At 52.6% G+C, this 10796-nt stretch overlaps 1 long non-coding RNA gene across 1 annotated transcript; it reads left to right on the plus strand.

Annotated features, from left to right (window-relative positions):
• Window positions 1-8301: 8301 nt before the first annotated feature.
• On the plus strand, window positions 8302-9432 carry LOC121015139 (uncharacterized). The gene is made up of 2 exons (XR_005783651.1): window positions 8302-8404; window positions 8589-9432. It is a non-coding gene; the product is annotated as an uncharacterized LOC121015139 (long non-coding RNA).
• The last annotated feature ends 1364 nt before the right edge of the window (window positions 9433-10796 follow it).

A 10796-nucleotide genomic window follows, 5' to 3' on the forward strand; every position in this document is an offset into this window, starting at 1 on the left:
CTGCTAACCTTATTTGTTTTCCCTTGTAAGTTAGGGACTTCTTTTCTCTTGCTGCTTTTAGGATTTTTTCTTTATCTATATTTTGCAAATTTTACCATAATATGTCTTGGTGTTGGCCCACTTTTGTTGATTATGATCAGAATTCTCTATGCCTCCTGGATTTGGATATCTGTTTCCTTCCACAGTTTAGGTAAGTTTTTGGCTATAATTTCCTCAAATAAACCTTCCTCCCCTTTTCTCTCTCTTCTTCTGAGACTCCTGTGATACGAATGTTATACTTTATGGAGTCACTGAGTTCCCTAAATCTATATTCATGATCCAATATTTTTCTTTCCCTCTTCTTTTCAGCTTCATTATTTCTGTAATTTTATCTTCTGTATCACTGATTCATTCCTCTGCTTCTCCCATCCTTGTGGTCATTACATCCAGTTGGTTTCACAATTCAGTTGTAGCATTTTTTATTTTGGCCTGATTAATTTTTAGGCCTTTTATCTCTGGGATAAAGGACTCCCTGGTGTCTCCTATGCTTTTCTCAAGCCTGGCTAGTATCCTTGAGATTGTTTTAATTTCTGGATCAGGCATATTACTTATATCTGTTTCGATCAGATCCCTGTCCATGACCTTTTCTTGCTCTTTTTTTGGGGGATGAATTCCTCCATCTTGGCATTTTGTCTTAGGTCTCTGTCTTCTTCTCTGTGTTAGGAAAGGCCTCTGGTTCCTGTTCCTGAGAGTATGGCTATCTTAAGAAGAGGTCATATACTGTCCAAGGCCTGGCACTTGAGGAAGTGTCTCTGGTGTATGCTGCGTGCACTCCACTGCTGTGTTTTGGCTGCTCTTTCTCTCAAATCAGTCCTCTGCAGAATTTCTCCTTGCCTGTAGTGGGGAGTGTTTGGACCTTGGCCAGAGTGTGGTGAGTTTTAACTAGGGTGCGCTCTGGTCTGCTTGTGAAAAGAGACCTGATGCTGTTTCCACTAGAGCTGAAGCTTTGCAGCACTCTGGTCAGTAGGCATGGTTTGTGTGGTGGTGTTTGTGCTGGTCTTCAGGGGGAGGGGCCTGGTGCTCTCGTTCTCAGGCACACTTGCCTGAGAAAAGCAGCACTTGCAGAGCACAGGGGGCTGGGGCTTGGTGTAAGTGGTTTAGACCACCATTGTTTGTACTGGGCTGCTTACTGAAGGTAGTTTATGCTGAGGAGTGGGGGAGAAAAATGGCACCAGCCATCTCCCTTGTCCTGGGAGAAGGGAGTTCATGGCTGCCACTGTTCAGGAAGCCCTCACAGAAGAGCAAACATTCTCCTCTTGTGTGTTCCAGGTGTCCCTCAGATCCCTACCTTCACCTTGTCTGTGTCTGGGCTATCTTCCTGCCTGGCAGCACAGTGCACCTATGTTTTATTCCAGCCAGGCCTGCTGAGTTTCAAAACTCCAAACTTCAGGGATATGCTATGACTGGGACCTGGGTCCTCTGGGGGAGGGTCTCACCATTCTGGGACTGGTGAAGGTTTGTCCCAGAAGGACAGTTGAACCAGGAGTGTGGGGCTTGGATAAAGCACAGAAAAAAACTGGTGTCCAGGTTAGCCACCCTTAACAGGTGTCTCTGCACTGATGCTAAGGGGCAGGGCGGCGCAATGGCGCCCACTGGTTCTTCTGTCCCCTGAGAGGCAGTTCCACCTCTCCCAAAGCACTCCAAGAACGGGGAAACATCTCTCACCATGCTTCCTGGGAGATCTTCAGATCCTGTCTGCTCCTGGGCCTCCACCCTCCTCCACAGGAGCACTGCAGCACCCTCCAGGCTCCACACCAACTGCATTGTGGACCTCTAAAACTCCAGTCTTTAAGGGGCGCTTGGGTGGCTTAGTCAGTTGAGCATCTGACTTCAGCTAAGGTCATGATCTTGCAGTTCGAGGCCCATGTTGGACTCTGTGTTGACAGCTAGGAGCCTCGAGCCAGCTTCAGATTCTGTGTCTCCTTCTCTCTCTGTTTCTCCCCTGCTAGCACTCTCTCTCTCTCTCTCTCTCTCTCAAAAATAAATAAAAATTACAAAATTTAAAAATAAATAAGTAAATAAAACACCGGACTTTGAGCCCTGCTGGTTGAAAAACTCATGATAATCAGCCCCTCTCATTTTCCCAGTTAATGGCTTTGGGGAAGTGTTTTCCCTGTGTATATCCCCGTGTACTCCCCTCTCTCCATGACTAGGGCTTCCTCCCTTCCACAGCACCCACAACCCATTTCTCTGCACCTCCTACCTTCCACAGCGTGGCCTCTTCTCTCCCTCTGGTTGTGGAGTTTGTTCTGCCAGTCCTCAGATCAGTTTCTTGGGTGTTCAGAATGACTTGATATTTACCTAGCTGGATTTGAGGGGTGAAGCAAGCTTAGGGTTCTCCTACTACTCTGCCAGGAGAGTATAAACAATATATTATATATTATATATAAATTATATATAATATATATTTTATATTATAATAAAAATATTCCAGAAATCAAGCACAGGGGCTTCCCTCAGTGTTCTGCCTGGATCAGGCACTGTCACCAGCTCTGAGCCCCGGGACCTCTTCTGCCCAGTCATGTCACCCAGGCTAGCATCCAGCCATTTTTCCTAAGCTCCAAAATCTAACTCATATCAAACTACCTGCTCAGCCCCTCCATGTGCTTGTCTAATGGGCATATTAAAATGCCATGTAATCCAAAATGGACCCTTTGACTTCCCTGTCTTCATCCACTTTTCCAAGCCTTCTGAGATGTGGGTCTCAGGTCAGGTATAACTCAGGTCAAGATGGAGTCTCAGGTAAGGTCTAACTCAGATGAAAAAATGCGATCTTAGGTAAAGTATAATACAGATGAAGATAGGATCTCAGGTAAAGTCTAACTCAGGTGATGAATGCGATCATAGGTAAAGTCTAAGTGAGGTTATGGGGTGGTCTCAGGTAAGGTCTGACTCAGGTGAAGATGAGATTTCAGGTAAGGTCTGACTCAGGTGAAGAATGTGATCTTAAAGTCTAAGTCATGTAAAGAGTGTGACGTCAGGTAAAGTCTAACTCAGGTGAAGAGTGTGTTCTCAGGCAAGGTCTAACTCAGGTAAAGATGGGGTCTCAGGCAGGGTCTACATCAGGTGAAGTTGGGATCTAAGGTCTAATTAAGCCGAAGAATGTAGTTTCAAGTACAGACTTGACTCAGATAGGTCTACCTCAGGTGAAACGGAGTCTCAGGTACGGCTTAACTTAGATGAAGAGTGTAGTCTCAGGTAAGCTCTAACTCAAGTGAAGGGTGTGGTCTCAAGTAACATCTAACTCAGGTGAAGGTAGGGTCTCAGATAAGGGCCAACTCAGGTGAAGGTAGGGTCCCAGCTAAGGTCTCACTCAGGTGACATTGGGGTCTCAGGCAAGGTGTAACTCAGGTGAACATGCGATCTAAGGTACGGTCTAACTTTGGTAAAGATAGGACCTCAGGTATGTCTAACTGAGGTGAAGAATGTGATCTTAGGTAAATCTAAGTCAGGTGAAGGGCGTGGTCTCATGTAACGTCTAAGTGAGGTGAAGAATGAATGCGATCTTAGGCGAAGCCTAAGTCAGGTGAGAAATGTAATCTCAGGTAATGTCTAACTTAGGTGGAGGTAGTATCTTAGTAAAGCCTAACTCAGGTAAAGATTGCGATCGTAGGCAAAGTCTAAGTCAGGTGAAGGGTATGGTCTCAGGTAAGGTCTAACTGAGGTGAAGGTAGGGTCTCAGGTGAGGTCTAATTCACGTCAAGATAGGGTTCAGGTAAGGTATAACACAGGTGACGATGGGATCTCAGGTGTAGTCTAAGTCAGGCAGAGCGTGTGGTCTCAGGTAATGTCTACCTCAGATGAAGGGTGCGGTCTCAGGTAAATTCCAACTCAGGTGAAGATAGGTGTCAGGTAAGGTCTAATTCAGGTGAAGTTAGTGTCTCAGGTAAGGTCCAACCAGGAGGAAGATGGGGGGGAGGGTCTCAGGTACGTCTAACTCAGGTGGAAGGGCTCAGGTGAGTTCTAATTCAGGCGAAGGCAGGGTCTCAGGGAAGGTCTAACTCAGGTGAAGTGTGTGAATCAGGGACGGTCTAACTCGGGTGAAGATAAGGTCTCGGGGAAGGTCTAACTCAGGTGAAGGTGTGGTCTCGGGTAAAGGCTGATGGAGGAGGGTTCTGGGACATAAGCTGTCTTGAGGTCCGGGCCCACTTTTGGACCCCCGTCCTTGTCATCAGTGGTGGGAGCCACCCCTTCCTCCTGGGGGAAGAGGGTTTATAACTTTCCTCCAGGCAGGGGCACACCCCAGGCCAGGGGAGGCCACAGAGCAGCCGTGGACTGTTAGCCATGGGCACTCAGCCGCTGAGAGGGGCATCTGGGTGGGTGCCACAGCCTCCAGGACAGAGGGCGGTCAAGATTTCTTCTTTTAAACATGTGTAGGAGGGAATTCCAATGGTAAATGAAAAGTTGAAGGATGCGATAGAATGGAGGTGGGAGGGGGTCATCCTGGACGTCTGGTTTTCTCTTTTAGACCCAGCCAATCTGCAGCACACCCTAGGGCCGGGATTTGGAGTTCGTGAGACAACGAAGCAAGGGGTCCTTCCTGGTTGTGACAAGATGACAGCCACCCCTAGCTCCAGCGTCACCGAGTCGGCTGTGGTGTCCAGTGTGTCACGGGGGCGGCACCAGCAGGGCCCTTCCGTCACCTCTCCTGTCTCCTCCACGTCTGTCCTTTCCCGTCCTATCTACTCTCCGAGCTACTCAAGGGTCATCCCCTGAGTGCATTTGTTTCCCACTGTGACCTCCTGTAACCGGTTTCTGTTGCTACAGCTGAGATCCCTGAAACACACCTTCTCAGGGCCCTGCTGCACCAGCCCCAGCTCCCCGGCCTTGGCCAACTGCAGAGGACAGGATGGGCCTGCTTCTGGACCCTGGTCCCCAGGCCTCGGCCCCAGGGCCAGGTACCACGGGCTGCTGGAGCCCCAAGGGCTGGTAGGAGGAGAGGGAAGGGGAGGGTCCTGCATTTATGGACCCAGCACATTGTGAAGCTACCTTTGATTGGACAGAGCAGGCTTTCAGAAGACCCAGGGCCACCTGGGTGGAAATGGATACAGCCAATTCCCCCTGTGACTCCTAAGCCCTTCCCCATCCATCTCTCAGGAAGGAGCATGTCAAGAGCTTAGTGTTATCACCCACCACCCCCCGCTCCCTATACAGGGAGAGCCATTTCTTCGAGGACTCCTACTTTTTGTCTGCTTCAAACTCCTGTCCCCAGCACGGCCAAGTACCCACCACCTCCTGTGTCATCCCGGCTTATGTTGAGAATGAATGATTTGTCCAGCAGAGGAGGGGGACTTGCTCTCATGTTCCCCCTTCCTGGCTCATTCCCACCGGGAGGAGATGCCTTCAGCCAGAGAGTGAACTTAACTTCCAGGCCATCCCCTCTAGCCTTACTGACTAGCGCCAACCTGGTTAGCCCCCAAGCACTATGATGGCATATATTTCAGGAGCTCCCAGCCACCCCATCCATGGGCAGCCACCCTCCACGCCTTGTACTAGACTGCCCACCGTCTGTAGTTGGCCAAACAAAAGTTAGGAACGAGATGATGATGTGTCACGGTTCCTTGGTTGTAAGCAACGAACCAACTCTAGCTAACCCAACAAACGGAGACCTTGGTTCAAGGGCTTTCAGGTAGCTCACAGAGACGACAGGAGGCTGGAGATCCAGTCTTAAAATGGGATAGGAGCCAATGGCAACTGGTCAACTGTTCCGTTGGAGAGTTACTGGGGAGATGGGTGTGCGCTCAGAGTGATCTCTGAGGATGCACGGGTCTGTCCAAAATTCACAGTGTCAGGAGAGTCTGAGTGGCCCTGTCTGGCTCATGGGTCCACCTCTTGGCTCGTGGAAAAGTCCTTTGATTTACTGTCCCACCCAGAGGGCACACAGGGCGAGAAGCTCAACTCCACAAACAACAGCTGGGGTGCTGGGGCGCCCGGGTGGCTCAGTCGGTTGGGGGGCCCACTCTTGATTTTGGCTCAAGTCACGATCTCGCAGTTTCATGGGTTCAAGCCCCGTGTCTGGCTCTGTGTCAGCAGTGTGGAGCCCCCTTGGGATTCTCTCCCTCTCCCTCTGCCCCTCCCCTGCTTGCACTGTCTCTGTCTCTCTCAAAATAAATAAACTTAAAAAAAGCTGGGGTGCTACCTCCAGTGGAAGGGAAATAGATGCCGGGCAATTAGACAAATGGCCCCGCGAGGGCCTTTGTCTCTATGTTTCGCCAACTATGTGGCTAATCGACCCCACCTCACTACCGCAGAAACCACACCCGGGAAACTCTCCTACTCTCCCCAACCCAGCCTGCTTCATAGTCACATCCGGTTCCACTGACCCTGGAAGTTGATCAGCCCCTGAGCACGGGGCAAGCGGCCCAGAAGCGCCTCCAGGGTGCCCTCTGGAGGCCACAGCGGGTATGACCTCCTGGACGACAGGAATTCAGTAAAGGTTGCAGAATGAATGAATCTAACCAGCCAGAGCCCCAGCGTATGTTGCCCAGTAGGTGCCCAGGACCCTCCCCTCAATGTGTACACGGCATCATTCACTCTGAGGCCCAGAGAAAGTTATGCGTGCGCTTCACATACTTTAGGGGTAATCAGTCCAGAGGCCTTCTGACTTTAATAGTCTGTCTCCACTACCTTTCCCTACTGTCACGCCCCTGGGTCTCACCCTCCCTCCACCAGTCACCCACCCTGGGGACCATCCATCCTGGATGGAACAATGTTGAGTCTTACAGGAAGCCTCGAGGGAGGGGGATGCCACCGTGGTTAAACCCTCTCACCAAGTGGCAGGGGAAAACCTGACCCTGTTCTACTCCTGCCGTGGGGGATATACCTGTATGCTCGCGGAGTTAGCCAAATCATTCCCTCCTCCCATGTAAGAAGTCCACAGGTCCGTTCAAATGCATCCCATAAATATTTATTCAGCATTTACTAACTGGCAGGTACCATGGGAGGCGCTGGTGGTACCGCGTTGCACTTGCAGGCTTGAGGGGAGGACACACGGGGCCTCTCGCACACGTATGTAACGAAACCGTGATATTTGCCAGAGGGAAATGTACATGCTAGAGCAGACAGCAGGAGGCCATGTTACCTGCAGGTGGGGGCCGGTTTCTCTAGAGAGGTAATGTTCCAGTGCCATCTGCAGGGTGACCAGAATGCCAAAGGCGGACGGGGGAGGTCATCTGTCTGTCTTCGGAGGCCACCGCACCGTGCTGGGCCCTCGGTCATGGGAGGGAGCTTGGTCTGGATTCTCAGAGCAAGCATACAATCCTAGCTGATTTTAAGCAGGCTGCAGTGGATGACTGAGGGAAGGGCATTGAGGGAAAGAAAGTGAACATCTAGGGGCGCCTGGGTGGCTCAGGAGGCTAAGCGTCTGACTTCCGCTCAGGTCATGATCTCACAGCGCATGAGTTCGAGCCCCGTGTGGGGCTCTGTGCTGACAGCTCGGAGCCTGGAGCCTGCCTCGGATTCTGTGTCTCTGGCTCTCTCTTTCTCTCTCTCCCTCAAAAATAAATAAACATTTTAAAAACTTAAATTTAAAAAAAAGCAAATATTTAGGCAGGAGGCCAGGCCAAAGGGAGATTTGGATGAAGTGGGGAGAAGCGGGGGGGATCTAGGGAGTGTTTTGTCCTTGGAGGACTTGATAAGGGAGCGCAGATGGAGAGCAACCCCGGGGTTCTGGAGGGCGCGCGTCCCTCTGTCGCTTGCACCTACAACAAACCACCTGTGACTGTCCCCGCCACCCAGAACTGCCATCTCATCCAGGTCGGGGACCTTCTCTTGTGCCCACATCCGGGTATGTGAGACAACCTTGGTGCATCTCGGCTCCAGGCCGTGAGGCTCTGCAGTCGTGAAAGCCACCAGTAGGTGGCAGCACACGAAAAAGGAGCGGGCCACTTCTTTTTCAAGGACCTGAACAAACCCCCCCCCCCCACCCCCACCGCCGCAGCCTTTTGACTCCCTGTGGCCGGTTTCCCCCCAGGGTCCCAATTCCCAGGAAAGACCTCAGTCCCCAGCCTTTCTGAGCTGCCTCCGTGGAGGGTGTGGCTTCCAAGGCCTGGGGCTGCCCAGTAGCTGCGTGGTTACAGCCTCTTTATTTCTGGCTGCCCGTGGTTTTACCAGGCTTGGTTGTCCCCCTTCCCGGCCTTGCACCCTTCCTGGGCATCCGGACCGTGTCCGTGCGAGCCTTCCCGGTCAGGTCAGGGGGCAATGGGCAACGCCTATGCGGGGAGCCCCTCGCCTGAGTCAGAAGGTGGGTTCGGGTCTAGGCACGGGGGGTTAGGGTGAGCGTGGCCGGAGAGGGCAAGCCTCGTTCTGCAAGGCTCAAGGCCTTCCCCGGAAGATGTGAGCGACAGGACTGCCCCCGCCTCCCCGGGTAAGGAAAGAGCGGACTTGGTGGTGGTGGGAAGGGGGTTGAGGTAGGTGAACGATGACCTAGTGAGGGACGCAAGAAGCTGAAGGTCAATTTAGGGGACACAGTGCCAGGAGGGAAGGGATTGTAACCACCTCCGTTTTGACCTCAGTCTGTACTTTCTAACTGATTGCGTTCTTCTTTCCAGCTTCTGTCTTAACTCAGGCGAGCACCCGACAGGCCAAGCAACCCCCATGGGAACCAACAGTACCCCCGTCGCGCCATGGGGACTGCCCTGAGCCGCAGGAGCCCGCGCGCCTGACCCCAAGGCAACGATCCACCTGACCTTCGCTGCCCACCTGCGCGGGCCCACCGACCTTTGTCCCACACTCGCCTTACGTGAACCTGGACGTATTTTCAGCGCTTTGGAGACGGCCTTTGAGACGCTAGTCTTCCCAGTGGTGGCCTCATTGGAATAAATTCCTTTCCTGTGTCCCCACCATCCATCACTCTGCCTTTGACTTTGTGAACGGCCAGTGGCCAAACCCGGTGTCCGGGACCCCCAGCCAGGGGCTCTTGCCCCCCGCACCCTGGCGACAGGAGGAACAAAGGCCAGAAGCCAGACCATCTTACCCGACGCTGGGGATTCGTTTTTACGGACTAGCATAGAGGTCTGTGGCCACATGTGACATCCAGGACTCCGTCCCCTGTTGTTGAGAGCCTTTGTCACCGACGGAACGCTGAGGGAAGGGCTTCACCGTGTAGGAGAAACAGTCAGAGTCCCCATCCCCACTGGTGAACTTCTCTGCCAGACGCTCACGGTCTGACCCCTTTCAACCTCTCCTCTCTTGCCCCCCACGCCTCCTGCTTCTGTTCCTTGTCTCTTCTGACCTCAATCGTCAGAGAGTGGTTCCCAGTTTCAGGAGACTCGTTATCCCCAGACCGCACACGGATCTCCCTCAGCCTCTGATGGATGCCCAAAGTGCCACAATCTCGTTGCATAACCTTATTAATATTACCTTATTACTGTTTAATGTATATGAGATATTTTATCAGCGGTATCGATCTGTTTTTTTTTGTGTTAATGCTTCTTGTCAGTTCAATCCAACGAACGCATGACAAAGACCCACTTGGGGGACGGCTGAGCCACCCCGTGACTCAGGTGTGCGTACTCTGGGACGGTGATGCATTCATCTGTCATCAGCCATTTGCTCCTTAGGTTGGACTGCTTGTGCTCCTGGGTCACCCCTAATTGGTCTTACGTAATAGCCCTGGCCAGGACGGCCCGATGGTGTTTCTGCCGAGAGTCCATTGGCAAACGTGCCCGGCCTGGTCTCTGCCGCTCTTTGTACGACACGCACTCCAGCCACCCGCACAACCTGCGTTTCTCAGGGGTGTAGGTCTGTACCCGGCCACCTGCATCTCCTCTGCTTGTTGCCTCGTGTTAAGGGTCAACTCTATCCAGGAAGCCCGCTTTGGTTGCCCAGATGGTGTTTGCATGTGCCAAGCTCTGTGCTAGACACAGAGGATCCCGAGATGAAGAAATCATGGTCCGGAACCTAAAAGTGCCCTCCGGCTCGGGGACGGGGCAGTGTGGTCAGTGCTGTGATAGAGGTGAGCAGCTCGGAGAAGGTGGCACAGAGGAAGCTGCAGAGGGGAGGATGTTCCAGATAAGGATTCCTGGTGAGAGGAGTTGCCGTTGTAGCGCGTTTGAGCCACTGCTGGTCGCTCAAAGGACAAAGCCGGGAAGTAATCAGAGATGACATCTGACCAGATCAGAAAGGGCCAGGCTGTGGATTTATGGATCTGGTCACTCTAACAACTTCGGTCTTTATCCTGAAGACTCTGGGCGGCCCCCCCCCCCCCCCGGAAGATTTTAAACAGGGGGGGAATGGGATCATACCGACATTTTAAAGACTTAGCTCTGGGGGCACCTGGGGGGGCTCAGTTGGTTAAGCGTCTGACTCTTGATCTCAGCTCAGGTCTTGATTTCAGAATCCTGTGAGTTGAAGCCCCGCGCTGGGCTCCACGCTGGGCATGAAGCCTAAAAAGAGAGAGATGCCTCCGGCTGGTGCGGGAACAGGAAGTCAGAGGGAATGGGGCAGGAGGCCAGGAGGTAGCCCCGGCCCGAACTCAGCTGACAGTGTTAGGACCGAGGGGGAGATCAGGGAGGGGTCACGACATGCCAAGGGGCTCGGGTTGCTCAAGAGTGCCGTCCAGCATCCGCCCTGGCCCCTGGACAGATGGCGGTGGTTTGCTAACACAGGAAACTCCAACGGGTATGGGGTTTGGTGGTTTGGACCAGTTGAGTTCAAGGTTCCTTGGCATCTTCAGATGGAAACGTCCGGTGGGCAGCTGGCCGTGCAACTCTAGACTGGACAGAAGGGATGAGACTCCCTCACCCTCGAGGGTGGCT

This window comes from Herpailurus yagouaroundi, unplaced genomic scaffold (assembly GCF_014898765.1).
Source record: "Herpailurus yagouaroundi ecotype Mexico unplaced genomic scaffold, PumYag 205, whole genome shotgun sequence".
In the NCBI taxonomy this organism is placed as follows: Eukaryota; Metazoa; Chordata; class Mammalia; order Carnivora; family Felidae; genus Herpailurus; species Herpailurus yagouaroundi.